The 26539-nt window shown below is 38.1% G+C and overlaps 27 non-coding genes across 27 annotated transcripts; 11 read left to right on the forward strand and 16 right to left on the reverse strand.

Annotated features, from left to right (window-relative positions):
- Window positions 1-579: 579 nt before the first annotated feature.
- On the forward strand, window positions 580-651 carry TRNAE-UUC (transfer RNA glutamic acid (anticodon UUC)). Its single transcript has one exon. It is a non-coding gene; the product is annotated as a tRNA-Glu (tRNA).
- Window positions 652-2570: 1919 nt separating this feature from the next.
- TRNAM-CAU (transfer RNA methionine (anticodon CAU)) lies at window positions 2571-2643 on the reverse strand. Its single transcript has one exon. It is a non-coding gene; the product is annotated as a tRNA-Met (tRNA).
- Window positions 2644-3479: 836 nt separating this feature from the next.
- On the forward strand, window positions 3480-3551 carry TRNAE-UUC (transfer RNA glutamic acid (anticodon UUC)). The gene has a single exon. It is a non-coding gene; the product is annotated as a tRNA-Glu (tRNA).
- Window positions 3552-4204: 653 nt separating this feature from the next.
- On the forward strand, window positions 4205-4276 carry TRNAE-UUC (transfer RNA glutamic acid (anticodon UUC)). The gene has a single exon. It is a non-coding gene; the product is annotated as a tRNA-Glu (tRNA).
- Window positions 4277-5654: 1378 nt separating this feature from the next.
- TRNAE-UUC (transfer RNA glutamic acid (anticodon UUC)) lies at window positions 5655-5726 on the forward strand. The gene has a single exon. It is a non-coding gene; the product is annotated as a tRNA-Glu (tRNA).
- Window positions 5727-6195: 469 nt separating this feature from the next.
- Window positions 6196-6268, reverse strand: TRNAM-CAU (transfer RNA methionine (anticodon CAU)). Its single transcript has one exon. It is a non-coding gene; the product is annotated as a tRNA-Met (tRNA).
- Window positions 6269-6920: 652 nt separating this feature from the next.
- On the reverse strand, window positions 6921-6993 carry TRNAM-CAU (transfer RNA methionine (anticodon CAU)). Its single transcript has one exon. It is a non-coding gene; the product is annotated as a tRNA-Met (tRNA).
- Window positions 6994-7104: 111 nt separating this feature from the next.
- Window positions 7105-7176, forward strand: TRNAE-UUC (transfer RNA glutamic acid (anticodon UUC)). The gene has a single exon. It is a non-coding gene; the product is annotated as a tRNA-Glu (tRNA).
- Window positions 7177-7645: 469 nt separating this feature from the next.
- On the reverse strand, window positions 7646-7718 carry TRNAM-CAU (transfer RNA methionine (anticodon CAU)). Its single transcript has one exon. It is a non-coding gene; the product is annotated as a tRNA-Met (tRNA).
- Window positions 7719-8370: 652 nt separating this feature from the next.
- On the reverse strand, window positions 8371-8443 carry TRNAM-CAU (transfer RNA methionine (anticodon CAU)). The gene has a single exon. It is a non-coding gene; the product is annotated as a tRNA-Met (tRNA).
- A 652-nt stretch (window positions 8444-9095) lies between these two features.
- Window positions 9096-9168, reverse strand: TRNAM-CAU (transfer RNA methionine (anticodon CAU)). The gene has a single exon. It is a non-coding gene; the product is annotated as a tRNA-Met (tRNA).
- Window positions 9169-9279: 111 nt separating this feature from the next.
- TRNAE-UUC (transfer RNA glutamic acid (anticodon UUC)) lies at window positions 9280-9351 on the forward strand. Its single transcript has one exon. It is a non-coding gene; the product is annotated as a tRNA-Glu (tRNA).
- Window positions 9352-9820: 469 nt separating this feature from the next.
- Window positions 9821-9893, reverse strand: TRNAM-CAU (transfer RNA methionine (anticodon CAU)). The gene has a single exon. It is a non-coding gene; the product is annotated as a tRNA-Met (tRNA).
- A 652-nt stretch (window positions 9894-10545) lies between these two features.
- TRNAM-CAU (transfer RNA methionine (anticodon CAU)) lies at window positions 10546-10618 on the reverse strand. Its single transcript has one exon. It is a non-coding gene; the product is annotated as a tRNA-Met (tRNA).
- Window positions 10619-11270: 652 nt separating this feature from the next.
- TRNAM-CAU (transfer RNA methionine (anticodon CAU)) lies at window positions 11271-11343 on the reverse strand. The gene has a single exon. It is a non-coding gene; the product is annotated as a tRNA-Met (tRNA).
- A 652-nt stretch (window positions 11344-11995) lies between these two features.
- Window positions 11996-12068, reverse strand: TRNAM-CAU (transfer RNA methionine (anticodon CAU)). Its single transcript has one exon. It is a non-coding gene; the product is annotated as a tRNA-Met (tRNA).
- A 652-nt stretch (window positions 12069-12720) lies between these two features.
- On the reverse strand, window positions 12721-12793 carry TRNAM-CAU (transfer RNA methionine (anticodon CAU)). Its single transcript has one exon. It is a non-coding gene; the product is annotated as a tRNA-Met (tRNA).
- A 1369-nt stretch (window positions 12794-14162) lies between these two features.
- On the reverse strand, window positions 14163-14235 carry TRNAM-CAU (transfer RNA methionine (anticodon CAU)). Its single transcript has one exon. It is a non-coding gene; the product is annotated as a tRNA-Met (tRNA).
- A 1369-nt stretch (window positions 14236-15604) lies between these two features.
- Window positions 15605-15677, reverse strand: TRNAM-CAU (transfer RNA methionine (anticodon CAU)). Its single transcript has one exon. It is a non-coding gene; the product is annotated as a tRNA-Met (tRNA).
- Window positions 15678-16328: 651 nt separating this feature from the next.
- Window positions 16329-16401, reverse strand: TRNAM-CAU (transfer RNA methionine (anticodon CAU)). The gene has a single exon. It is a non-coding gene; the product is annotated as a tRNA-Met (tRNA).
- Window positions 16402-17770: 1369 nt separating this feature from the next.
- Window positions 17771-17843, reverse strand: TRNAM-CAU (transfer RNA methionine (anticodon CAU)). Its single transcript has one exon. It is a non-coding gene; the product is annotated as a tRNA-Met (tRNA).
- An 828-nt stretch (window positions 17844-18671) lies between these two features.
- On the forward strand, window positions 18672-18743 carry TRNAE-UUC (transfer RNA glutamic acid (anticodon UUC)). Its single transcript has one exon. It is a non-coding gene; the product is annotated as a tRNA-Glu (tRNA).
- A 440-nt stretch (window positions 18744-19183) lies between these two features.
- Window positions 19184-19256, reverse strand: TRNAM-CAU (transfer RNA methionine (anticodon CAU)). The gene has a single exon. It is a non-coding gene; the product is annotated as a tRNA-Met (tRNA).
- Window positions 19257-20084: 828 nt separating this feature from the next.
- TRNAE-UUC (transfer RNA glutamic acid (anticodon UUC)) lies at window positions 20085-20156 on the forward strand. Its single transcript has one exon. It is a non-coding gene; the product is annotated as a tRNA-Glu (tRNA).
- A 2796-nt stretch (window positions 20157-22952) lies between these two features.
- TRNAE-UUC (transfer RNA glutamic acid (anticodon UUC)) lies at window positions 22953-23024 on the forward strand. The gene has a single exon. It is a non-coding gene; the product is annotated as a tRNA-Glu (tRNA).
- A 653-nt stretch (window positions 23025-23677) lies between these two features.
- TRNAE-UUC (transfer RNA glutamic acid (anticodon UUC)) lies at window positions 23678-23749 on the forward strand. Its single transcript has one exon. It is a non-coding gene; the product is annotated as a tRNA-Glu (tRNA).
- Window positions 23750-25118: 1369 nt separating this feature from the next.
- Window positions 25119-25190, forward strand: TRNAE-UUC (transfer RNA glutamic acid (anticodon UUC)). Its single transcript has one exon. It is a non-coding gene; the product is annotated as a tRNA-Glu (tRNA).
- The last annotated feature ends 1349 nt before the right edge of the window (window positions 25191-26539 follow it).

Here is a 26539-nt window from a genome sequence, read left to right on the forward strand (position 1 = left end):
CTAACTTATCTTTGTTTACCCATTCCTCCTCTTTTCACCAGATTATATTTGAGCTTGAAAACTCAAATCATTCCTATTGTTCCCTTCTCACTCCAAGTCAACAACCCCTTTATCCTGTCAGTTTGGCTCATTTTCCTTTTTTTAATGAACTAGTTTCGCCAATAAATAAGAAACCATCAGACTATTTCACCCAATCTGATTGGGACTTTGCTTTAATATTGTTTCTTTTTAGGCAAGATCCTATTTTGGATTTAAAGCTCAAATCATTCCCATCTCTTCTACTCACTCAAAAATGACAAGGAAATCAACAACACTTTCCTCATATATTAAAAAAGTTTCGGCAGAAATACCCGATTTCCTGCATGAATGGAGGAAGACAAAAACTCACTGAACAGTGCCTGGTGTGAGGATCGAACTCACAACCTTCAGAATATGAGACTGACACGCTTCCTACTGCACTAACGAGGCAACCACCAGATGTTTGTAGACAAGCTCAAAGCGGCAAAATGAAAAAATATATATATATTTTCTTTATTCCCACTTTTTCTTAGTCCATGACTCATTATACTTAATAACTGCTCCCATATGGTCTAGCGGTTAGGATTCCTGGTTTTCACCCAGGTGGCCTGGGTTCGACTCCCGGTATGGGAAAAAACCAATTACTAGTCTTGCACTTTCAAAGGTTGAGCGTTATAGGATAAAAGTGCTCTTTGTGGCCATAAATTCTAACTTATCTTTGTTTACCCATTCCTCCTCTTTTCACCAGATTATATTTGAGCTTGAAAACTCAAATCATTCCTATTGTTCCCTTCTCACTCCAAGTCAACAACCCCTTTATCCTGTCAGTTTGGCTCATTTTCCTTTTTTTAATGAACTAGTTTCGCCAATAAATAAGAAACCATCAGACTATTTCACCCAATCTGATTGGGACTTTGCTTTAATATTGTTTCTTTTTAGGCAAGATCCTATTTTGGATTTAAAGCTCAAATCATTCCCATCTCTTCTACTCACTCAAAAATGACAAGGAAATCAACAACACTTTCCTCATATATTAAAAAAGTTTCGGCAGAAATACCCGATTTCCTGCATGAATGGAGGAAGACAAAAACTCACTGAACAGTGCCTGGTGTGAGGATCGAACTCACAACCTTCAGAATATGAGACTGACACGCTTCCTACTGCACTAACGAGGCAACCACCAGATGTTTGTAGACAAGCTCAAAGCGGCAAAATGAAAAAATATATATATATTTTCTTTATTCCCACTTTTTCTTAGTCCATGACTCATTATACTTAATAACTGCTCCCATATGGTTTAGCGGTTAGGATTCCTGGTTTTCACCCAGGTGGCCCGGGTTCGACTCCCGTTATGGGAAAGAACCTTTTACTAGTCTTGCACTTTCAAAGGTTGAGCGTTATAGGATAAAAGTGCTCTTTGTGGCCATAAATTCTAACTTATCTTTGTTTACCCATTCCTCCTCTTTTCACCAGATTATATTTGAGCTTGAAAACTCAAATAATTCCTATTGTTCCCTTCTCACTCCAAGTCAACAACCCCTTTATCCTGTCAGTTTGGCTCATTTTCCTTTTTTTAATGAACTAGTTTCGCCAATAAATAAGAAACCATCAGACTATTTCACCCAATCTGATTGGGACTTTGCTTTAATATTGTTTCTTTTTAGGCAAGATCCTATTTTGGATTTAAAGCTCAAATCATTCCCATCTCTTCTACTCACTCAAAAATGACAAGAAAATCAACAACACTTTCCTCATATATTAAAAACGTTTCGGCAGAAAAACCCGTTTTCCTGCATGAATGGAGGAAGACAAAAACTCACTGAACAGTGCCTCGTGTGAGGATCGAACTCACGACCTTCAGATTATGAGACTGACACGCTTCCTACTGCGCTAACAAGGCAACCACCAGATGTTTGTAGACAAGCTCAAAGCGGCAAAATGAAAAAAAATATATATATTTTCTTTATCCCCTCTTTTTCTTAGTCCATGACTCATTATACTTACTAACTGCTCCCATATGGTCTAGCGGTTAGGATTCCTGGTTTTCACCCAGGTGGCCTGTGTTCGACTCGCGGTATGGGAAATAACCTTTTACTAGTCTTGCATTTTCAAAGGTTGAGCGTTATAGGATAAAAGTGCTCTTTGTGGCCATAAATTCTAACTTATCTTTGTTTACCCATTCCTCCTCTTTTCACCAGATCCTATTTGAGCTTGAAAACTCAAATAATTCCTATTGTTCCCTTCTCACTCCAAGTCAACAACCCCTTTATCCTGTCAGTTTGGCTAATTTTCCTTTTTATAATGAACTAGTTTCGCCAATAAATAAGAAACCATCAGACTATTTCACCCAATCTGATTGGGACTTTGCTTTAATATTGTTTCTTTTTAGGCAAGATCCTATTTTGGATTTAAAGCTCAAATCATTCCCATCTCTTCTACTCACTCAAAAATGACAAGGAAATCAACAACACTTTCCTCATATATTAAAAACGTTTCGGCAGAAAAACCCGATTTCCTGCATGAATGGAGGAAGACAAAAACTCACTGAACAGTGCCTCGTGTGAGGATCGAACTCACGACCTTCAGATTATGAGACTGACACGCTTCCTACTGCGCTAACGAGGCAACCACCAGATGTTTGCAGACAAGCTCAAAGCGGCAAAATGAAAAAATATATATATATTTTCTTTATTCCCACTTTTTCTTAGTCCATGACTCATTATACTTAATAACTGCTCCCATATGGTTTAGCGGTTAGGATTCCTGGTTTTCACCCAGGTGGCCCGGGTTCGACTCCCGTTATGGGAAAGAACCTTTTACTAGTCTTGCACTTTCAAAGGTTGAGCGTTATAGGATAAAAGTGCTCTTTGTGGCCATAAATTCTAACTTATCTTTGTTTACCCATTCCTCCTCTTTTCACCAGATTATATTTGAGCTTGAAAACTCAAATCATTCCTATTGTTCCCTTCTCACTCCAAGTCAACAACCCCTTTATCCTGTCAGTTTGGCTCATTTTCCTTTTTTTAATGAACTAGTTTCGCCAATAAATAAGAAACCATCAGACTATTTCACCCAATCTGATTGGGACTTTGCTTTAATATTGTTTCTTTTTAGGCAAGATCCTATTTTGGATTTAAAGCTCAAATCATTCCCATCTCTTCTACTCACTCAAAAATGACAAGAAAATCAACAACACTTTCCTCATATATTAAAAACGTTTCGGCAGAAAAACCCGTTTTCCTGCATGAATGGAGGAAGACAAAAACTCACTGAACAGTGCCTCGTGTGAGGATCGAACTCACGACCTTCAGATTATGAGACTGACACGCTTCCTACTGCGCTAACAAGTCAACCACCAGATGTTTGTAGACAAGCTCAAAGCGGCAAAATGAAAAAAAATATATATATTTTCTTTATCCCCTCTTTTTCTTAGTCCATGACTCATTATACTTAATAACTGCTCCCATATGGTCTAGCGGTTAGGATTCCTGGTTTTCACCCAGGTGGCCCGGGTTCGACTCCCGGTATGGGAAAGAACCTTTTACTAGTCTTGCACTTTCAAAGGTTGAGCGTTATAGGATAAAAGTGCTCTTTGTGGCCATAAATTCTAACTTATCTTTGTTTACCCATTCCTCCTCTTTTCACCAGATTATATTTGAGCTTGAAAACTCAAATAATTCCTATTGTTCCCTTCTCACTCCAAGTCAACAACCCCTTTATCCTGTCAGTTTGGCTCATTTTCCTTTTTTTAATGAACTAGTTTCGCCAATAAATAAGAAACCATCAGACTATTTCACCCAATCTGATTGGGACTTTGCTTTAATATTGTTTCTTTTTAGGCAAGATCCTATTTTGGATTTAAAGCTCAAATCATTCCCATCTCTTCTACTCACTCAAAAATGACAAGAAAATCAACAACACTTTCCTCATATATTAAAAACGTTTCGGCAGAAAAACCCGTTTTCCTGCATGAATGGAGGAAGACAAAAACTCACTGAACAGTGCCTCGTGTGAGGATCGAACTCACGACCTTCAGATTATGAGACTGACACGCTTCCTACTGCGCTAACAAGGCAACCACCAGATGTTTGTAGACAAGCTCAAAGCGGCAAAATGAAAAAAAATATATATATTTTCTTTATCCCCTCTTTTTCTTAGTCCATGACTCATTATACTTACTAACTGCTCCCATATGGTCTAGCGGTTAGGATTCCTGGTTTTCACCCAGGTGGCCCGGGTTCGACTCCCGGTATGGGAAAGAACCTTTTACTAGTCTTGCACTTTCAAAGGTTGAGCGTTATAGGATAAAAGTGCTCTTTGTGGCCATAAATTCTAACTTATCTTTGTTTACCCATTCCTCCTCTTTTCACCAGATTATATTTGAGCTTGAAAACTCAAATAATTCCTATTGTTCCCTTCTCACTCCAAGTCAACAACCCCTTTATCCTGTCAGTTTGGCTCATTTTCCTTTTTTTAATGAACTAGTTTCGCCAATAAATAAGAAACCATCAGACTATTTCACCCAATCTGATTGGGACTTTGCTTTAATATTGTTTCTTTTTAGGCAAGATCCTATTTTGGATTTAAAGCTCAAATCATTCCCATCTCTTCTACTCACTCAAAAATGACAAGAAAATCAACAACACTTTCCTCATATATTAAAAACGTTTCGGCAGAAAAACCCGTTTTCCTGCATGAATGGAGGAAGACAAAAACTCACTGAACAGTGCCTCGTGTGAGGATCGAACTCACGACCTTCAGAATATGAGACTGACACGCTTCCTACTGCACTAACGAGGCAACCACCAGATGTTTGTAGACAAGCTCAAATCGCCAAAATGAAAAAAAATATATATATTTTCTTTATTCCCACTTTTTCTTAGTCCATGACTCATTATACTTAATAACTGCTCCCATATGGTTTAGCGGTTAGGATTCCTGGTTTTCACCCAGGTGGCCCGGGTTCGACTCCCGTTATGGGAAAGAACCTTTTACTAGTCTTGCACTTTCAAAGGTTGAGCGTTATAGGATAAAAGTGCTCTTTGTGGCCATAAATTCTAACTTATCTTTGTTTACCCATTCCTCCTCTTTTCACCAGATTATATTTGAGCTTGAAAACTCAAATAATTCCTATTGTTCCCTTCTCACTCCAAGTCAACAACCCCTTTATCCTGTCAGTTTGGCTCATTTTCCTTTTTTTAATGAACTAGTTTCGCCAATAAATAAGAAACCATCAGACTATTTCACCCAATCTGATTGGGACTTTGCTTTAATATTGTTTCTTTTTAGGCAAGATCCTATTTTGGATTTAAAGCTCAAATCATTCCCATCTCTTCTACTCACTCAAAAATGACAAGAAAATCAACAACACTTTCCTCATATATTAAAAACGTTTCGGCAGAAAAACCCGTTTTCCTGCATGAATGGAGGAAGACAAAAACTCACTGAACAGTGCCTCGTGTGAGGATCGAACTCACGACCTTCAGATTATGAGACTGACACGCTTCCTACTGCGCTAACAAGGCAACCACCAGATGTTTGTAGACAAGCTCAAAGCGGCAAAATGAAAAAAAATATATATATTTTCTTTATCCCCTCTTTTTCTTAGTCCATGACTCATTATACTTACTAACTGCTCCCATATGGTCTAGCGGTTAGGATTCCTGGTTTTCACCCAGGTGGCCCGGGTTCGACTCCCGGTATGGGAAAGAACCTTTTACTAGTCTTGCACTTTCAAAGGTTGAGCGTTATAGGATAAAAGTGCTCTTTGTGGCCATAAATTCTAACTTATCTTTGTTTACCCATTCCTCCTCTTTTCACCAGATTATATTTGAGCTTGAAAACTCAAATAATTCCTATTGTTCCCTTCTCACTCCAAGTCAACAACCCCTTTATCCTGTCAGTTTGGCTCATTTTCCTTTTTTTAATGAACTAGTTTCGCCAATAAATAAGAAACCATCAGACTATTTCACCCAATCTGATTGGGACTTTGCTTTAATATTGTTTCTTTTTAGGCAAGATCCTATTTTGGATTTAAAGCTCAAATCATTCCCATCTCTTCTACTCACTCAAAAATGACAAGAAAATCAACAACACTTTCCTCATATATTAAAAACGTTTCGGCAGAAAAACCCGTTTTCCTGCATGAATGGAGGAAGACAAAAACTCACTGAACAGTGCCTCGTGTGAGGATCGAACTCACGACCTTCAGAATATGAGACTGACACGCTTCCTACTGCGCTAACGAGGCAACCACCAGATGTTTGTAGACAAGCTCAAATCGCCAAAATGAAAAAAAATATATATATTTTCTTTATTCCCACTTTTTCTTAGTCCATGACTCATTATACTTAATAACTGCTCCCATATGGTTTAGCGGTTAGGATTCCTGGTTTTCACCCAGGTGGCCCGGGTTCGACTCCCGTTATGGGAAAGAACCTTTTACTAGTCTTGCACTTTCAAAGGTTGAGCGTTATAGGATAAAAGTGCTCTTTGTGGCCATAAATTCTAACTTATCTTTGTTTACCCATTCCTCCTCTTTTCACCAGATTATATTTGAGCTTGAAAACTCAAATAATTCCTATTGTTCCCTTCTCACTCCAAGTCAACAACCCCTTTATCCTGTCAGTTTGGCTCATTTTCCTTTTTTTAATGAACTAGTTTCGCCAATAAATAAGAAACCATCAGACTATTTCACCCAATCTGATTGGGACTTTGCTTTAATATTGTTTCTTTTTAGGCAAGATCCTATTTTGGATTTAAAGCTCAAATCATTCCCATCTCTTCTACTCACTCAAAAATGACAAGGAAATCAACAACACTTTCCTCATATATTAAAAACGTTTCGGCAGAAAAACCCGATTTCCTGCATGAATGGAGGAAGACAAAAACTCACTGAACAGTGCCTCGTGTGAGGATCGAACTCACGACCTTCAGATTATGAGACTGACACGCTTCCTACTGCGCTAACGAGGCAACCACCAGATGTTTGTAGACAAGCTCAAATCGGCAAAATGAAAAAAAATATATATATTTTCTTTATTCCCACTTTTTCTTAGTCCATGACTCATTATACTTAATAACTGCTCCCATATGGTCTAGCGGTTAGGATTCCTGGTTTTCACCCAGGTGGCCTGGGTTCGACTCCCGGTATGGGAAAAAACCAATTACTAGTCTTGCACTTTCAAAGGTTGAGCGTTATAGGATAAAAGTGCCCTTTGTGGCCATAAATTCTAACTTATCTTTGTTTACCCATTCCTCCTCTTTTCACCAGATTATATTTGAGCTTGAAAACTCAAATAATTCCTATTGTTCCCTTCTCACTCCAAGTCAACAACCCCTTTATCCTGTCAGTTTGGCTCATTTTCCTTTTTTTAATGAACTAGTTTCGCCAATAAATAAGAAACCATCAGACTATTTCACCCAATCTGATTGGGACTTTGCTTTAATATTGTTTCTTTTTAGGCAAGATCCTATTTTGGATTTAAAGCTCAAATCATTCCCATCTCTTCTACTCACTCAAAAATGACAAGGAAATCAACAACACTTTCCTCATATATTAAAAAAGTTTCGGCAGAAATACCCGATTTCCTGCATGAATGGAGGAAGACAAAAACTCACTGAACAGTGCCTCGTGTGAGGATCGAACTCACGACCTTCAGATTATGAGACTGACACGCTTCCTACTGCGCTAACGAGGCAACCACCAGACGTTTGTAGACAAGCTCAAAGCGGCAAAATGAAAAAAAATATATATATTTTCTTTATCCCCTCTTTTTCTTAGTCCATGACTCATTATACTTAATAACTACTCCCATATGGTCTAGCGGTTAGGATTCCTGGTTTTCAACTAGGTTGCCTGGGTTCGACTCCCAGTATGGCAAAAAACCTTTTACTAGTCTTGCACTTTCAAAGGTTGAGCGTTATAGGATAAAAGTGCTCTTTGTGGCCATAAATTCTAACTTATCTTTGTTTACCCATTCCTCCTCTTTTCACCAGATTATATTTGAGCTTGAAAACTCAAATAATTCCTATTGTTCCCTTCTCACTCCAAGTCAACAACCCCTTTATCCTGTCAGTTTGGCTCATTTTCCTTTTTTTAATGAACTAGTTTCGCCAATAAATAAGAAACCATCAGACTATTTCACCCAATCTGATTGGGACTTTGCTTTAATATTGTTTCTTTTTAGGCAAGATCCTATTTTGGATTTAAAGCTCAAATCATTCCCATCTCTTCTACTCACTCAAAAATGACAAGAAAATCAACAACACTTTCCTCATATATTAAAAACGTTTCGGCAGAAAAACCCGATTTCCTGCATGAATGGAGGAAGACAAAAACTCACTGAACAGTGCCTCGTGTGAGGATCGAACTCACGACCTTCAGATTATGAGACTGACACGCTTCCTACTGCGCTAACGAGGCAACCACCAGATGTTTGCAGACAAGCTCAAAGCGGCAAAATGAAAAAAAATATATATATTTTCTTTATCCCCTCTTTTTCTTAGTCCATGACTCATTATACTTAATAACTGCTCCCATATGGTCTAGCGGATAGGATTCCTGGTTTTCACCTAGGTTGCCCGGGTTCGACTCCCAGTATGGGACAAAACCTTTTACTAGTCTTGCACTTTCAAAGGTTGAGCGTTATAGGATAAAAGTGCTCTTTGTGGCCATAAATTCTAACTTATCTTTGTTTACCCATTCCTCCTCTTTTCACCAGATTATATTTGAGCTTGAAAACTCAAATAATTCCTATTGTTCCCTTCTCACTCCAAGTCAACAACCCCTTTATCCTGTCAGTTTGGCTAATTTTCCTTTTTTTAATGAACTAGTTTTGCCAATAAATAAGAAACCATCAGACTATTTCACCCAATCTGATTGGGACTTTGCTTTAATATTGTTTCTTTTTAGGCAAGATCCTATTTTGGATTTAAAGCTCAAATCATTCCCATCTCTTCTACTCACTCAAAAATGACAAGAAAATCAACAACACTTTCCTCATATATTAAAAACGTTTCGGCAGAAAAACCCGATTTCCTGCATGAATGGAGGAAGACAAAAACTCACTGAACAGTGCCTCGTGTGAGGATCGAACTCACGACCTTCAGATTATGAGACTGACACGCTTCCTACTGCGCTAACGAGGCAACCACCAGCTGTTTGTAGACAAGCTCAAAGCGGCAAAATGAAAAAAAATATATATATTTTCTTTATCCCCTCTTTTTCTTAGTCCATGACTCATTATACTTAATAACTGCTCCCATATGGTCTAGCGGTTAGGATTCCTGGTTTTCACCCAGGTGGCCTGGGTTCGACTCCCGGTATGGGAAAAAACCAATTACTAGTCTTGCACTTTCAAAGGTTGAGCGTTATAGGATAAAAGTGCCCTTTGTGGCCATAAATTCTAACTTATCTTTGTTTACCCATTCCTCCTCTTTTCACCAGATTATATTTGAGCTTGAAAACTCAAATAATTCCTATTGTTCCCTTCTCACTCCAAGTCAACAACCCCTTTATCCTGTCAGTTTGGCTCATTTTCCTTTTTTTAATGAACTAGTTTCGCCAATAAATAAGAAACCATCAGACTATTTCACCCAATCTGATTGGGACTTTGCTTTAATATTGTTTCTTTTTAGGCAAGATCCTATTTTGGATTTAAAGCTCAAATCATTCCCATCTCTTCTACTCACTCAAAAATGACAAGGAAATCAACAACACTTTCCTCATATATTAAAAAAGTTTCGGCAGAAATACCCGATTTCCTGCATGAATGGAGGAAGACAAAAACTCACTGAACAGTGCCTCGTGTGAGGATCGAACTCACGACCTTCAGATTATGAGACTGACACGCTTCCTACTGCGCTAACGAGGCAACCACCAGACGTTTGTAGACAAGCTCAAAGCGGCAAAATGAAAAAAAATATATATATTTTCTTTATCCCCTCTTTTTCTTAGTCCATGACTCATTATACTTAATAACTACTCCCATATGGTCTAGCGGTTAGGATTCCTGGTTTTCAACTAGGTTGCCTGGGTTCGACTCCCAGTATGGCAAAAAACCTTTTACTAGTCTTGCACTTTCAAAGGTTGAGCGTTATAGGATAAAAGTGCTCTTTGTGGCCATAAATTCTAACTTATCTTTGTTTACCCATTCCTCCTCTTTTCACCAGATTATATTTGAGCTTGAAAACTCAAATAATTCCTATTGTTCCCTTCTCACTCCAAGTCAACAACCCCTTTATCCTGTCAGTTTGGCTCATTTTCCTTTTTTTAATGAACTAGTTTCGCCAATAAATAAGAAACCATCAGACTATTTCACCCAATCTGATTGGGACTTTGCTTTAATATTGTTTCTTTTTAGGCAAGATCCTATTTTGGATTTAAAGCTCAAATCATTCCCATCTCTTCTACTCACTCAAAAATGACAAGAAAATCAACAACACTTTCCTCATATATTAAAAACGTTTCGGCAGAAAAACCCGATTTCCTGCATGAATGGAGGAAGACAAAAACTCACTGAACAGTGCCTCGTGTGAGGATCGAACTCACGACCTTCAGATTATGAGACTGACACGCTTCCTACTGCGCTAACGAGGCAACCACCAGATGTTTGCAGACAAGCTCAAAGCGGCAAAATGAAAAAAAATATATATATTTTCTTTATCCCCTCTTTTTCTTAGTCCATGACTCATTATACTTAATAACTGCTCCCATATGGTCTAGCGGATAGGATTCCTGGTTTTCACCTAGGTTGCCCGGGTTCGACTCCCAGTATGGGACAAAACCTTTTACTAGTCTTGCACTTTCAAAGGTTGAGCGTTATAGGATAAAAGTGCTCTTTGTGGCCATAAATTCTAACTTATCTTTGTTTACCCATTCCTCCTCTTTTCACCAGATTATATTTGAGCTTGAAAACTCAAATAATTCCTATTGTTCCCTTCTCACTCCAAGTCAACAACCCCTTTATCCTGTCAGTTTGGCTAATTTTCCTTTTTTTAATGAACTAGTTTTGCCAATAAATAAGAAACCATCAGACTATTTCACCCAATCTGATTGGGACTTTGCTTTAATATTGTTTCTTTTTAGGCAAGATCCTATTTTGGATTTAAAGCTCAAATCATTCCCATCTCTTCTACTCACTCAAAAATGACAAGAAAATCAACAACACTTTCCTCATATATTAAAAACGTTTCGGCAGAAAAACCCGATTTCCTGCATGAATGGAGGAAGACAAAAACTCACTGAACAGTGCCTCGTGTGAGGATCGAACTCACGACCTTCAGATTATGAGACTGACACGCTTCCTACTGCGCTAACGAGGCAACCACCAGCTGTTTGTAGACAAGCTCAAAGCGGCAAAATGAAAAAAAATATATATATTTTCTTTATCCCCTCTTTTTCTTAGTCCATGACTCATTATACTTAATAACTGCTCCCATATGGTCTAGCGGTTAAGATTCCTGGTTTTCACCCAGGTGGCCTGGGTTTGACTCCCGGTATGGGAAAAAACCAATTACTAGTCTTGCACTTTCAAAGGTTGAGCGTTATAGGATAATAGTGCTCTTTGTGGCCATAAATTCTAACTTATCTTTGTTTACCCATTCCTCCTCTTTTCACCAGATTATATTTGAGCTTGAAAACTCAAATAATTCCTATTGTTCCCTTCTCACTCCAAGTCAACAACCCCTTTATCCTGTCAGTTTGGCTCATTTTCCTTTTTTTAATGAACTAGTTTCGCCAATAAATAAGAAACCATCAGACTATTTCACCCAATCTGATTGGGACTTTGCTTTAATATTGTTTCTTTTTAGGCAAGATCCTATTTTGGATTTAAAGCTCAAATCATTCCCATCTCTTCTACTCACTCAAAAATGACAAGAAAATCAACAACACTTTCCTCATATATTAAAAACGTTTCGGCAGAAAAACCCGATTTCCTGCATGAATGGAGGAATACAAAAACTCACTGAACAGTGCCTCGTGTGAGGATCGAACTCACGACCTTCAGATTATGAGACTGACACGCTTCCTACTGCGCTAACGAGGCAACCACCAGCAGTTTGTAGACAAGCTCAAAGCGGCAAAATGAAAAAAAATATATATATTTTCTTTTTTCCCACTTTTTCTTAGTCCATGACTCATTATACTTAATAACTGCTCCCATATGGTCTAGCGGTTAAGATTCCTGGTTTTCACCCAGGTGGCCTGGGTTTGACTCCCGGTATGGGAAAAAACCAATTACTAGTCTTGCACTTTCAAAGGTTGAGCGTTATAGGATAAAAGTGCTCTTTGTGGCCATAAATTCTAACTTATCTTTGTTTACCCATTCCTCCTCTTTTCACCAGATTATATTTGAGCTTGAAAACTCAAATAATTCCTATTGTTCCCTTCTCACTCCAAGTCAACAACCCCTTTATCCTGTCAGTTTGGCTCATTTTCCTTTTTTTAATGAACTAGTTTCGCCAATAAATAAGAAACCATCAGACTATTTCACCCAATCTGATTGGGACTTTGCTTTAATATTGTTTCTTTTTAGGCAAGATCCTATTTTGGATTTAAAGCTCAAATCATTCCCATCTCTTCTACTCACTCAAAAATGACAAGGAAATCAACAACACTTTCCTCATATATTAAAAAAGTTTCGGCAGAAATACCCGATTTCCTGCATGAATGGAGGAAGACAAAAACTCACTGAACAGTGCCTCGTGTGAGGATCGAACTCACGACCTTCAGAATATGAGACTGACACGCTTCCTACTGCGCTAACGAGGCAACCACCAGATGTTTGTAGACAAGCTCAAATTGGCAAAATGAAAAAAAAAATATATATTTTCTTTATTCCCACTTTTTCTTAGTCCATGACTCATTATACTTAATAACTGCTCCCATATGGTCTAGCGGTTAAGATTCCTGGTTTTCACCCAGGTGGCCTGGGTTTGACTCCCGGTATGGGAAAAAACCAATTACTAGTCTTGCACTTTCAGAGGTTGAGCGTTATAGGATAAAAGTGCTCTTTGTGGCCATAAATTCTAACTTATCTTTGTTTACCCATTCCTTCTCTTTTCACCAGATTATATTTGAGCTTGAAAACTCAAATAATTCCTATTTTTCCCTTCTCACTCCAAGTCAACAACCCCTTTATCCTGTCAGTTTGGCTAATTTTCCTTTTTTTAATGAACTAGTTACGCCAATAAATAAGAAACCATCAGACTATTTCACCCAATCTGATTGGGACTTTGCTTTAATATTGTTTATTTTTAGGCAAGATCCTATTTTGGATTTAAAACTCAAATCATTCCCATCTCTTCTACTCACTCAAAAATGACAAGGAAATCAACAACACTATATTAAAAACGTTTCGGCAGAAAAACCCGATTTCCTGCATGAATGGAGGAAGACAAAAACTCACTGAACAGTGCCTCGTGTGAGGATCGAACTCACAATCTTCAGATTATGAAACTGACACGGTTCCTCCTGCACTAACGAGGCAACCACCAGATGTTTGTAGACAAGCTCAAAGCGGCAAAATGAAAAAATATATATATACTTTCTTTATTCCCACTTTTTCTTAGTCCATGACTCATTATACTTAATAACTGCTCCCATATGGTCTAGCGGTTAGGATTCTTGGTTTTCACCCAGGTGGCCTGGGTTCGACTCCTGGTATGGGAAAGAACCTTTTACTAGTCTTGCACTTTCAAAGGTTGAGCGTTATAGGATAAAAGTGCTCTTTGTGGCCATAAATTCTAACTTATCTTTGTTTACCCATTCCTCCTCTTTTCACCAGATCCTATTTGAGCTTGAAAACTCAAATAATTCCTGTTGTTCCCTTCTCATTCCAAGTCAAGAACCCCTTTATCCTGTCAGTTTGGCTCATTTTCCTTTTTTTAATGAACTAGTTTCGCCAATAAATAAGAAACCATCAGACTATTTCACCCAATCTGATTGGGACTTTGCTTTAATATTGTTTCTTTTTAGGCAAGATCCTATTTTGGATTTAAAACTCAAATCATTCCCATCTCTTCTACTCACTCAAAAATGACAAGGAAATCAACAACACTTTCCTCATATATTAAAAACGTTTCGGCAGAAAAACCCGATTTCCTGCATGAATGGAGGAAGACAAAAACTCACTGAACAGTGCCTCGTGTGAGGATCGAACTCACGACCTTCAGATTATGAGACTGACACGCTTCCTACTGCGCTAACGAGGCAACCACCAGATGTTTTTAGACAAGCTCAAAGCGGCAAAATGAAAAAATATATATATATTTTCTTTATTCCCACTTTTTCTTAGTCCATGACTCATTATACTTAATAACTGCTCCCATATGGTCTAGCGGTTAGGATTCCTGGTTTTCACCCAGGTGGCCTGGGTTCAACTCCTCGTATGGGAAAGAACCTTTTACTAGTCTTGCACTTTCAAAGGTTTAGCGTTATAGGATAAAAGTGCTCTTTGTGGCCATAAATTCTAACTTATCTTTGTTTACCCATTCCTCCTCTTTTCACCAGATCCTATTTGAGCTTGAAAACTCAAATAATTCCTATTGTTCCCTTCTCACTCCAAGTCAACAACTCCTTTATCCTGTCAGTTTGGCTAATTTTCCTTTTTTTAATGAACTAGTTACGCCAATAAATAAGAAACCATCAGACTATTTCACCCAATCTGATTGGGACTTTGCTTTAATATTGTTTCTTTTTAGGCAAGATCCTATTTTGGATTTAAAACTCAAATCATTCCCATCTCTTCTACTCACTCAAAAATGACAAGGAAATCAACAACACTATATTAAAAACGTTTCGGCAGAAAAACCCGATTTCCTGCATGAATGGAGGAAGACAAAAACTCACTGAACAGTGCCTCGTGTGAGGATCGAACTCACAACCTTCAGATTATGAAACTGACACGGTTCCTCCTGCGCTAACGAGGCAACCACCAGATGTTTGTAGACAAGCTCAAAGCGGCAAAATGAAAAAATATATATATACTTTCTTTATTCCCACTTTTTCTTAGTCCATGACTCATTATACTTAATAACTGCTCCCATATGGTCTAGCGGTTAGGATTCTTGGTTTTCACCCAGGTGGCCCGGGTTCGACTCCTGGTATGGGAAAGAACCTTTTACTAGTCTTGCACTTTCAAAGGTTGAGCGTTATAGGATAAAAGTGCTCTTTGTGGCCATAAATTCTAACTTATCTTTGTTTACCCATTCCTCCTCTTTTCACCAGATCCTATTTGAGCTTGAAAACTCAAATAATTCCTGTTGTTCCCTTCTCATTCCAAGTCAACAACCCCTTTATCCTGTCAGTTTGGCTCATTTTCCTTTTTTTAATGAACTAGTTTCGCCAATAAATAAGAAACCATCAGACTATTTCACCCAATCTGATTGGGACTTTGCTTTAATATTGTTTCTTTTTAGGCAAGATCCTATTTTGGATTTAAAACTCAAATCATTCCCATCTCTTCTACTCACTCAAAAATGACAAGGAAATCAACAACACTTTCCTCATATATTAAAAACGTTTCGGCAGAAAAACCCGATTTCCTGCATGAATGGAGGAAGACAAAAACTCACTGAACAGTGCCTCGTGTGAGGATCGAACTCACGACCTTCAGATTATGAGACTGACACGCTTCCTACTGCGCTAACGAGGCAACCACCAGATGTTTGTAGACAAGCTCAAAGCGGCAAAATGAAAAAAAAATATATATTTTCTTTATCCCCTCTTTTTCTTAGTCCATGACTCATTATATTTAATAACTGCTCCCATATGGTCTAGCGGTTAGGATTCCTGGTTTTCACCTAGGTTGCCCGGGTTCGACTCCCAGTATGGGAAAAAATCTTTTACTAGTCTTGCACTTTCAAAGGTTGAGCGTTATAGGATAAAAGTGCTCTTTGTGGCCATAAATTCTAACTTATCTTTGTTTACCCATTCCTCCTCTTTTCACCAGATTATATTTGAGCTTGAAAACTCAAATAATTCCTATTGTTCCCTTCTCACTCCAAGTCAACAACCCCTTTATCCTGTCAGTTTGGCTCATTTTCCTTTTTTTAATGAACTAGTTTTGCCAATAAATAAGAAACCATCAGACTATTTCACCCAATCTGATTGGGACTTTGCTTTAATATTGTTTCTTTTTAGGCAAGATCCTATTTTGGATTTAAAACTCAAATCATTCCCATCTCTTCTACTCACTCAAAAATGACAAGGAAATCAACAACACTTTCCTCATATATTAAAAACGTTTCGGCAGAAAAACCCGATTTCCTGCATGAATGGAGGAAGACAAAAACTCACTGAACAGTGCCTCGTGTGAGGATCGAACTCACGACCTTCAGATTATGAGACTGACACGCTTCCTACTGCGCTAACGAGGCAACCACCAGATGTTTTTAGACAAGCTCAAAGCGGCAAAATGAAAAAATATATATATATTTTCTTTATTCCCACTTTTTCTTAGTCCATGACTCATTATACTTAATAACTGCTCCCATATGGTCTAGCGGTTAGGATTCCTGGTTTTCACCCAGGTGGCCTGGGTTCAACTCCTCGTATGGGAAAGAACCTTTTACTAGTCTTGCACTTTCAAAGGTTTAGCGTTATAGGATAAAAGTGCTCTTTGTGGCCATAAATTCTAACTTATCTTTGTTTACCCATTCCTCCTCTTTTCACCAGATCCTATTTGAGCTTGAAAACTCAAATAATTCCTATTGTTCCCTTCTCACTCCAAGTCAACAACTCCTTTATCCTGTCAGTTTGGCTAATTTTCCTTTTTTTAATGAACTAGTTACGCCAATAAATAAGAAACCATCAGACTATTTCACCCAATCTGATTGGGACTTTGCTTTAATATTGTTTCTTTTTAGGCAAGATCCTATTTTGGATTTAAAACTCAAATCATTCCCATCTCTTCTACTCACTCAAAAATGACAAGGAAATCAACAACACTATATTAAAAACGTTTCGGCAGAAAAACCCGATTTCCTGCATGAATGGAGGAAGACAAAAACTCACTGAACAGTGCCTCGTGTGAGGATCGAACTCACAACCTTCAGATTATGAAACTGACACGGTTCCTCCTGCGCTAACGAGGCAACCACCAGATGTTTGTAGACAAGCTCAAAGCGGCAAAATGAAAAAATATATATATACTTTCTTTATTCCCACTTTTTCTTAGTCCATGACTCATTATACTTAATAACTGCTCCCATATGGTCTAGCGGTTAGGATTCTTGGTTTTCACCCAGGTGGCCCGGGTTCGACTCCTGGTATGGGAAAGAACCTTTTACTAGTCTTGCACTTTCAAAGGTTGAGCGTTATAGGATAAAAGTGCTCTTTGTGGCCATAAATTCTAACTTATCTTTGTTTACCCATTCCTCCTCTTTTCACCAGATCCTATTTGAGCTTGAAAACTCAAATAATTCCTGTTGTTCCCTTCTCATTCCAAGTCAACAACCCCTTTATCCTGTCAGTTTGGCTCATTTTCCTTTTTTTAATGAACTAGTTTCGCCAATAAATAAGAAACCATCAGACTATTTCACCCAATCTGATTGGGACTTTGCTTTAATATTGTTTCTTTTTAGGCAAGATCCTATTTTGGATTTAAAACTCAAATCATTCCCATCTCTTCTACTCACTCAAAAATGACAAGGAAATCAACAACACTTTCCTCATATATTAAAAACGTTTCGGCAGAAAAACCCGATTTCCTGCATGAATGGAGGAAGACAAAAACTCACTGAACAGTGCCTCGTGTGAGGATCGAACTCACGACCTTCAGATTATGAGACTGACACGCTTCCTACTGCGCTAACGAGGCAACCACCAGATGTTTTTAGACAAGCTCAAAGCGGCAAAATGAAAAAATATATATATATTTTCTTTATTCCCACTTTTTCTTAGTCCATGACTCATTATACTTAATAACTGCTCCCATATGGTCTAGCGGTTAGGATTCCTGGTTTTCACCCAGGTGGCCTGGGTTCAACTCCTCGTATGGGAAAGAACCTTTTACTAGTCTTGCACTTTCAAAGGTTTAGCGTTATAGGATAAAAGTGCTCTTTGTGGCCATAAATTCTAACTTATCTTTGTTTACCCATTCCTCCTCTTTTCACCAGATCCTATTTGAGCTTGAAAACTCAAATAATTCCTATTGTTCCCTTCTCACTCCAAGTCAACAACTCCTTTATCCTGTCAGTTTGGCTAATTTTCCTTTTTTTAATGAACTAGTTACGCCAATAAATAAGAAACCATCAGACTATTTCACCCAATCTGATTGGGACTTTGCTTTAATATTGTTTCTTTTTAGGCAAGATCCTATTTTGGATTTAAAACTCAAATCATTCCCATCTCTTCTACTCACTCAAAAATGACAAGGAAATCAACAACACTATATTAAAAACGTTTCGGCAGAAAAACCCGATTTCCTGCATGAATGGAGGAAGACAAAAACTCACTGAACAGTGCCTCGTGTGAGGATCGAACTCACAACCTTCAGATTATGAAACTGACACGGTTCCTCCTGCGCTAACGAGGCAACCACCAGATGTTTGTAGACAAGCTAAAAGCGGCAAAATGAAAAAATATATATATACTTTCTTTATTCCCACTTTTTCTTAGTCCATGACTCATTATACTTAATAACTGCTCCCATATGGTCTAGCGGTTAGGATTCCTGGTTTTCACCCAGGTGGCCCGGGTTCGACTCCTGGTATGGGAAAGGTTGAGCGTTATAGGATAAAAGTGCTCTTTGTGGCCATAAATTCTAACTTATCTTTGTTTACCCATTCCTCCTCTTTTCACCAGATCCTATTTGAGCTTGAAAACTCAAATAATTCCTATTGTTCCCTTCTCACTCCAAGTCAACAACCCCTTTATCCTGTCAGTTTGGCTCATTTTCCTTTTTTTAATGAACTAGTTTCGCCAATAAATAAGAAACCATCAGACTATTTCACCCAATCTGATTGGGACTTTGCTTTAATATTGTTTCTTTTTAGGCAAGATCCTATTTTGGATTTAAAACTCAAATCATTCCCATCTCTTCTACTCACTCAAAAATGACAAGGAAATCAACAACACTTTCCTCATATATTAAAAACGTTTCGGCAGAAAAACCCGATTTCCTGCATGAATGGAGGAAGACAAAAACTCACTGAACAGTGCCTCGTGTGAGGATCGAACTCACGACCTTCAGATTATGAGACTGACACGCTTCCTACTGCGCTAACGAGGCAACCACCAGATGTTTTTAGACAAGCTCAAAGCGGCAAAATGAAAAAATATATATATATTTTCTTTATTCCCACTTTTTCTTAGTCCATGACTCATTATACTTAATAACTGCTCCCATATGGTCTAGCGGTTAGGATTCCTGGTTTTCACCCAGGTGGCCTGGGTTCAACTCCTCGTATGGGAAAGAACCTTTTACTAGTCTTGCACTTTCAAAGGTTTAGCGTTATAGGATAAAAGTGCTCTTTGTGGCCATAAATTCTAACTTATCTTTGTTTACCCATTCCTCCTCTTTTCACCAGATCCTATTTGAGCTTGAAAACTCAAATAATTCCTATTGTTCCCTTCTCACTCCAAGTCAACAACTCCTTTATCCTGTCAGTTTGGCTAATTTTCCTTTTTTTAATGAACTAGTTACGCCAATAAATAAGAAACCATCAGACTATTTCACCCAATCTGATTGGGACTTTGCTTTAATATTGTTTCTTTTTAGGCAAGATCCTATTTTGGATTTAAAACTCAAATCATTCCCATCTCTTCTACTCACTCAAAAATGACAAGGAAATCAACAACACTATATTAAAAACGTTTCGGCAGAAAAACCCGATTTCCTGCATGAATGGAGGAAGACAAAAACTCACTGAACAGTGCCTCGTGTGAGGATCGAACTCACAACCTTCAGATTATGAAACTGACACGGTTCCTCCTGCGCTAACGAGGCAACCACCAGATGTTTGTAGACAAGCTCAAAGCGGCAAAATGAAAAAATATATATATACTTTCTTTATTCCCACTTTTTCTTAGTCCATGACTCATTATACTTAATAACTGCTCCCATATGGTCTAGCGGTTAGGATTCCTGGTTTTCACCCAGGTGGCCCGGGTTCGACTCCTGGTATGGGAAAGAACCTTTTACTAGTCTTGCACTTTCAAAGGTTGAGCGTTATAGGATAAAAGTGCTCTTTGTGGCCATAAATTCTAACTTATCTTTGTTTACCCATTCCTCCTCTTTTCACCAGATCCTATTTGAGCTTGAAAACTCAAATAATTCCTATTGTTCCCTTCTCATTCCAAGTCAACAACCCCTTTATCCTGTCAGTTTGGCTCATTTTCCTTTTTTTAATGAACTAGTTTCGCCAATAAATAAGAAACCATCAGACTATTTCACCCAATCTGATTGGGACTTTGCTTTAATATTGTTTCTTTTTAGGCAAGATCCTATTTTGGATTTAAAACTCAAATCATTCCCATCTCTTCTACTCACTCAAAAATGACAAGGAAATCAACAACACTATATTAAAAACGTTTCGGCAGAAAAACCCGATTTCCTGCATGAATGGAGGAAGACAAAAACTCACTGAACAGTGCCTCGTGTGAGGATCGAACTCACAACCTTCAGATTATGAAACTGACACGGTTCCTCCTGCGCTAACAAGGCAACCAACAGATGTTTGTAGACAAGCTCAAAGCGGCAAAATGAAAAAATATATATATATTTTCTTTATTCCCACTTTTTCTTAGTCCATGACTCATTATACTTAATAACTGCTCCCATATGGTCTAGCGGTTAGGATTCCTGGTATTCACCCAGGTGGCCCGGGTTCGACTCCTGGTATGGGAAAGAACCTTTTACTAGTCTTGCACTTTCAAAGGTTGAGCGTTATAGGATAAAAGTGCTCTTTGTGGCCATAAATTCTAACTTATCTTTGTTTACCCATTCCTCCTCTTTTCACCAGATCCTATTTGAGCTTGAAAACTCAAATAATTCCTATTGTTCCCTTCTCATTCCAAGTCAACAACCCCTTTATCCTGTCAGTTTGGCTCATTTTCCTTTTTTTAATGAACTAGTTTCGCCAATAAATAAGAAACCATCAGACTATTTCACCCAATCTGATTGGGACTTTGCTTTAATATTGTTTCTTTTTAGGCAAGATCCTATTTTGGATTTAAAACTCAAATCATTCCCATCTCTTCTACTCACTCAAAAATGACAAGGAAATCAACAACACTATATTAAAAACGTTTCGGCAGAAAAACCCGATTTCCTGCATGAATGGAGGAAGACAAAAACTCACTGAACAGTGCCTCGTGTGAGGATCGAACTCACAACCTTCAGATTATGAAACTGACACGGTTCCTCCTGCGCTAACGAGGCAACCAACAGATGTTTGTAGACAAGCTCAAAGCGGCAAAATGAAAAAATATATATATATTTTCTTTATTCCCACTTTTTCTTAGTCCATGACTCATTAAACTTAATAACTGCTCACATATGGTCTAGCGGTTAGGATTCCTGGTTTTCACCCAGGTGGCCCGGTTTTGACTTCCGGTATGGGAAAGAACCTTTTACTAGTCTTGCACTTTCAAAGGTTGAGCGTTATAGGATAAAAGTGCTCTTTGTGGCCATAAATTCTAACTTATCTTTGTTTACCCATTCCTCCTCTTTTCACCAGATCCTATTTGAGCTTGAAAACTCAAATAATTCCTATTGTTCCCTTCTCACTCCAAGTCAACAACCCCTTTATCCTGTCAGTTTGGCTCATTTTCCTTTTTTTAATGAACTAGTTTCGCCAATAAATAAGAAACCATGAGACTATTTCACCCAATCTGATTGGGACTTTGCTTTAATATTGTTTCTTTTTAGGCAAGATCCTATTTTGGATTTAAAGCTCAAATCATTCCCATCTCTTCTACTCACTCAAAAATGACAAGGAAATCAACAACACTATATTAAAAACGTTTCGGCAGAAAAACCCGATTTCCTGCATGAATGGAGGAAGACTAAAACTCACTGAACAGTGCCTCGTGTGAGGATCGAACTCACAACCTTCAGATTATGAAACTGACACGGTTCCTCCTGCGCTAACGAGGCAACCACCAGATGTTTGTAGACAAGCTCAAAGCGGCAAAATGAAAAAATATATATATATTTTCTTTATTCCCACTTTTTCTTAGTCCATGACTCATTATACTTAATAACTGCTCCCATATGGTCTAGCGGTTAGGATTCCTGGTTTTCACCCAGGTGGCCCGGTTTTGACTTCCGGTATGGGAAAGAACCTTTTACTAGTCTTGCACTTTCAAAGGTTGAGCGTTATAGGATAAAAGTGCTCTTTGTGGCCATAAATTCTAACTTATCTTTGTTTACCCATTCCTCCTCTTTTCACCAGATCCTATTTGAGCTTGAAAACTCAAATAATTCCTATTGTTACGTTCTCACTCCAAGTCAACAACCCCTTTATCCTGTCAGTTTGGCTAATTTTCCTTTTTTTAATGAACTAGTTTCGCCAATAAATAAGAAACCATCAGACTATTTCACCCAATCTGATTAGGACTTTGCTTTAATATTGTTTCTTTTTAGGCAAGATCCTATTTTGGATTTAAAGCTCAAATCATTCCCATCTCTTCTACTCACTCAAAAATGACAAGGAAATCAACAACACTATATTAAAAACGTTTCGGCAGAAAAACCCGATTTCCTGCATGAATGGAGGAAGACAAAAACTCACTGAACAGTGCCTCGTGTGAGGATCGAACTCACAACCTTCAGATAATGAGACTGACACGCTTCCTACTGCGCTAACGAGGCAACCACCAAAGGTTTGTAGACAAGCTCAAAGCGGCAAAATGAAAAAATATATATATATTTTCTTTATTCCCACTTTTTCTTAGTCCATGACTCATTATACTTAATAACTGCTCCCATATGGTCTAGCGGTTAGGATTCCTGGTTTTCACCCAGGTGGCCCGGGTTCGACTCCCGGTATGGGAAAGAACCTTTTACTAGTCTTGCACTTTCAAAGGTTGAGCGTTATAGGATAAAAGTGCTCTTTGTGGCCATAAATTCTAACTTATCTTTGTTTACCCATTCCTCCTCTTTTCACCAGATCCTATTTGAGCTTGAAAACTCAAATAATTCCTATTGTTCCCTTCTCACTCCAAGTCAACAACCCCTTTATCCTGTCAGTTTGGCTCATTTTCCTTTTTTTAATGAACTAGTTTCGCCAATAAATAAGAAACCATGAGACTATTTCACCCAATCTGATTGGGACTTTGCTTTAATATTGTTTCTTTTTAGGCAAGATCCTATTTTGGATTTAAAACTCAAATCATTCCCATCTCTTCTACTCACTCAAAAATGACAAGGAAATCAACAACACTTTCCTCATATATTAAAAACGTTTCGGCAGAAAAACCCGATTTCATGCATGAATGGAGGAAGACATTAACTCACTGAACAGTGCATCGTGTGAGGATCGAACTCACAACCTTCAGATAATGAGACTGACACGCTTCCTACTGCGCTAACGAGGCAACCACCAGATGTTTGTAGACAAGCTCAAAGCGGCAAAATGAAAAAATATATATATATTTTCTTTATTCCCACTTTTTCTTAGTACATGACTCATTATATTTAACAATTGCTCCCATATGGTCTAGCGGTTAGGATTCCTGGTTTTCACCCAGGTGGCCCGGGTTTGACTCCCGGTATGGGAAAGAACCTTTTACTAGTCTTGCACTTTCAAAGGTTGAGCGTTATAGGATAAAAGTGCTCTTTGTGGCCATAAATTCTAACTTATCTTTGTTTACCCATTCCTCCTCTTTTCACCAGATCCTATTTGAGCTTGAAAACTCAAATAATTCCTATTGTTCCCTTCTCACTCCAAGTCAACAACCCCTTTATCCTGTCAGTTTGGCTCATTTTCCTTTTTTTAATGAACTAGTTTCGCCAATAAATAAGAAACCATCAGACTATTTCACCCAATCTGATTGGGACTTTGCTTTAATATTGTTTCTTTTTAGGCAAGATCCTATTTTGGATTTAAAACTCAAATCATTCCCATCTCTTCTACTCACTCAAAAATGACAAGGAAATCAACAACACTTTCCTCATATATTAAAAACGTTTCGGTAGAAAAACCCGATTTCCTGCATGAATGGAGGAATACAATAACTCACTGAACAGTGCCTTGTGTGAGGATCGAACTCACGACCTTCAGATTATGAGACTGACACGCTTCCTACTGCGCTAACGAGGCAACCACCAGATGTTTGTAGACAAGCTCAAAGTGGCAAAATGAAAAAATATATATATATTTTCTTTATTCACACTTTTTCTTAGTCCATGACTCATTATACTTAATAACTGCTCCCATATGGTCTAGCGGTTAGGATTCCTGGTTTTGGCCCGGGTTCGACTCCCGGTATGGGAAAGAACCTTTTACTAGTCTTGCACTTTCAAAGGTTGAGCGTTATAGGATAAAAGTGCTCTTTGTGGCCATAAATTCTAACTTATCTTTGTTTACCCATTCCTCCTCTTTTCACCAGATCCTATTTGAGCTTGAAAACTCAAATAATTCCTATTGTTCCCTTCTCACTCCAAGTCAACAACCCCTTTATCCTGTCAGTTTGGCTCATTTTCCTTTTTTTAATGAACTAGTTTCGCCAATAAATAAGAAACCATCAGACTATTTCACCCAATCTGATTGGGACTTTGCTTTAATATTGTTTCTTTTTAGGCAAGATCCTATTTTGGATTTAAAACTCAAATCATTCCCATCTCTTCTACTCACTCAAAAATGACAAGGAAATCAACAACACTTTCCTCATATATTAAAAACGTTTCGGCAGAAAAACCCGATTTCATGCATGAATGGAGGAAGACATTAACTCACTGAACAGTGCATCGTGTGAGGATCGAACTCACAACCTTCAGATAATGAGACTGACACGCTTCCTACTGCGCTAACGAGGCAACCACCAGATGTTTGTAGACAAGCTCAAAGCGGCAAAATGAAAAAATATATATATATTTTCTTTATTCCCACTTTTTCTTAGTACATGACTCATTATATTTAACAATTGCTCCCATATGGTCTAGCGGTTAGGATTCCTGGTTTTCACCCAGGTGGCCCGGGTTTGACTCCCGGTATGGGAAAGAACCTTTTACTAGTCTTGCACTTTCAAAGGTTGAGCGTTATAGGATAAAAGTGCTCTTTGTGGCCATAAATTCTAACTTATCTTTGTTTACCCATTCCTCCTCTTTTCACCAGATCCTATTTGAGCTTGAAAACTCAAATAATTCCTATTGTTCCCTTCTCACTCCAAGTCAACAACCCCTTTATCCTGTCAGTTTGGCTCATTTTCCTTTTTTTAATGAACTAGTTTCGCCAATAAATAAGAAACCATCAGACTATTTCACCCAATCTGATTGGGACTTTGCTTTAATATTGTTTCTTTTTAGGCAAGATCCTATTTTGGATTTAAAACTCAAATCATTCCCATCTCTTCTACTCACTCAAAAATGACAAGGAAATCAACAACACTTTCCTCATATATTAAAAACGTTTCGGTAGAAAAACCCGATTTCCTGCATGAATGGAGGAATACAATAACTCACTGAACAGTGCCTTGTGTGAGGATCGAACTCACGACCTTCAGATTATGAGACTGACACGCTTCCTACTGCGCTAACGAGGCAACCACCAGATGTTTGTAGACAAGCTCAAAGTGGCAAAATGAAAAAATATATATATATTTTCTTTATTCACACTTTTTCTTAGTCCATGACTCATTATACTTAATAACTGCTCCCATATGGTCTAGCGGTTAGGATTCCTGGTTTTGGCCCGGGTTCGACTCCCGGTATGGGAAAGAACCTTTTACTAGTCTTGCACTTTCAAAGGTTGAGCGTTATAGGATAAAAGTGCTCTTTGTGGCCATAAATTCTAACTTATCTTTGTTTACCCATTCCTCCTCTTTTCACCAGATCCTATTTGAGCTTGAAAACTCAAATAATTCCTATTGTTCCCTTCTCACTCCAAGTCAACAACCCCTTTATCCTGTCAGTTTGGCTCATTTTCCTTTTTTTAATGAACTAGTTTCGCCAATAAATAAGAAACCATGAGACTATTTCACCCAATCTGATTGGGACTTTGCTTTAATATTGTTTCTTTTTAGGCAAGATCCTATTTTGGATTTAAAGCTCAAATCATTCCCATCTCTTCTACTCACTCAAAAATGACAAGGAAATCAACAACACTTTCCTCATATATTAAAAACGTTTCGGCAGAAAAACCCGATTTCATGCATGAATGGAGGAAGACATTAACTCACTGAACAGTGCATCGTGTGAGGATCGAACTCACAACCTTCAGATAATGAGACTGACACGCTTCCTACTGCGCTAACGAGGCAACCACCAGATGTTTGTAGACAAGCTCAAAGCGGCAAAATGAAAAAATATATATATATTTTCTTTATTCCCACTTTTTCTTAGTACATGAC

Source organism: Rhinoderma darwinii, chromosome 3, assembly GCF_050947455.1.
Source record: "Rhinoderma darwinii isolate aRhiDar2 chromosome 3, aRhiDar2.hap1, whole genome shotgun sequence".
Classification (NCBI taxonomy): Eukaryota; Metazoa; Chordata; class Amphibia; order Anura; family Rhinodermatidae; genus Rhinoderma; species Rhinoderma darwinii.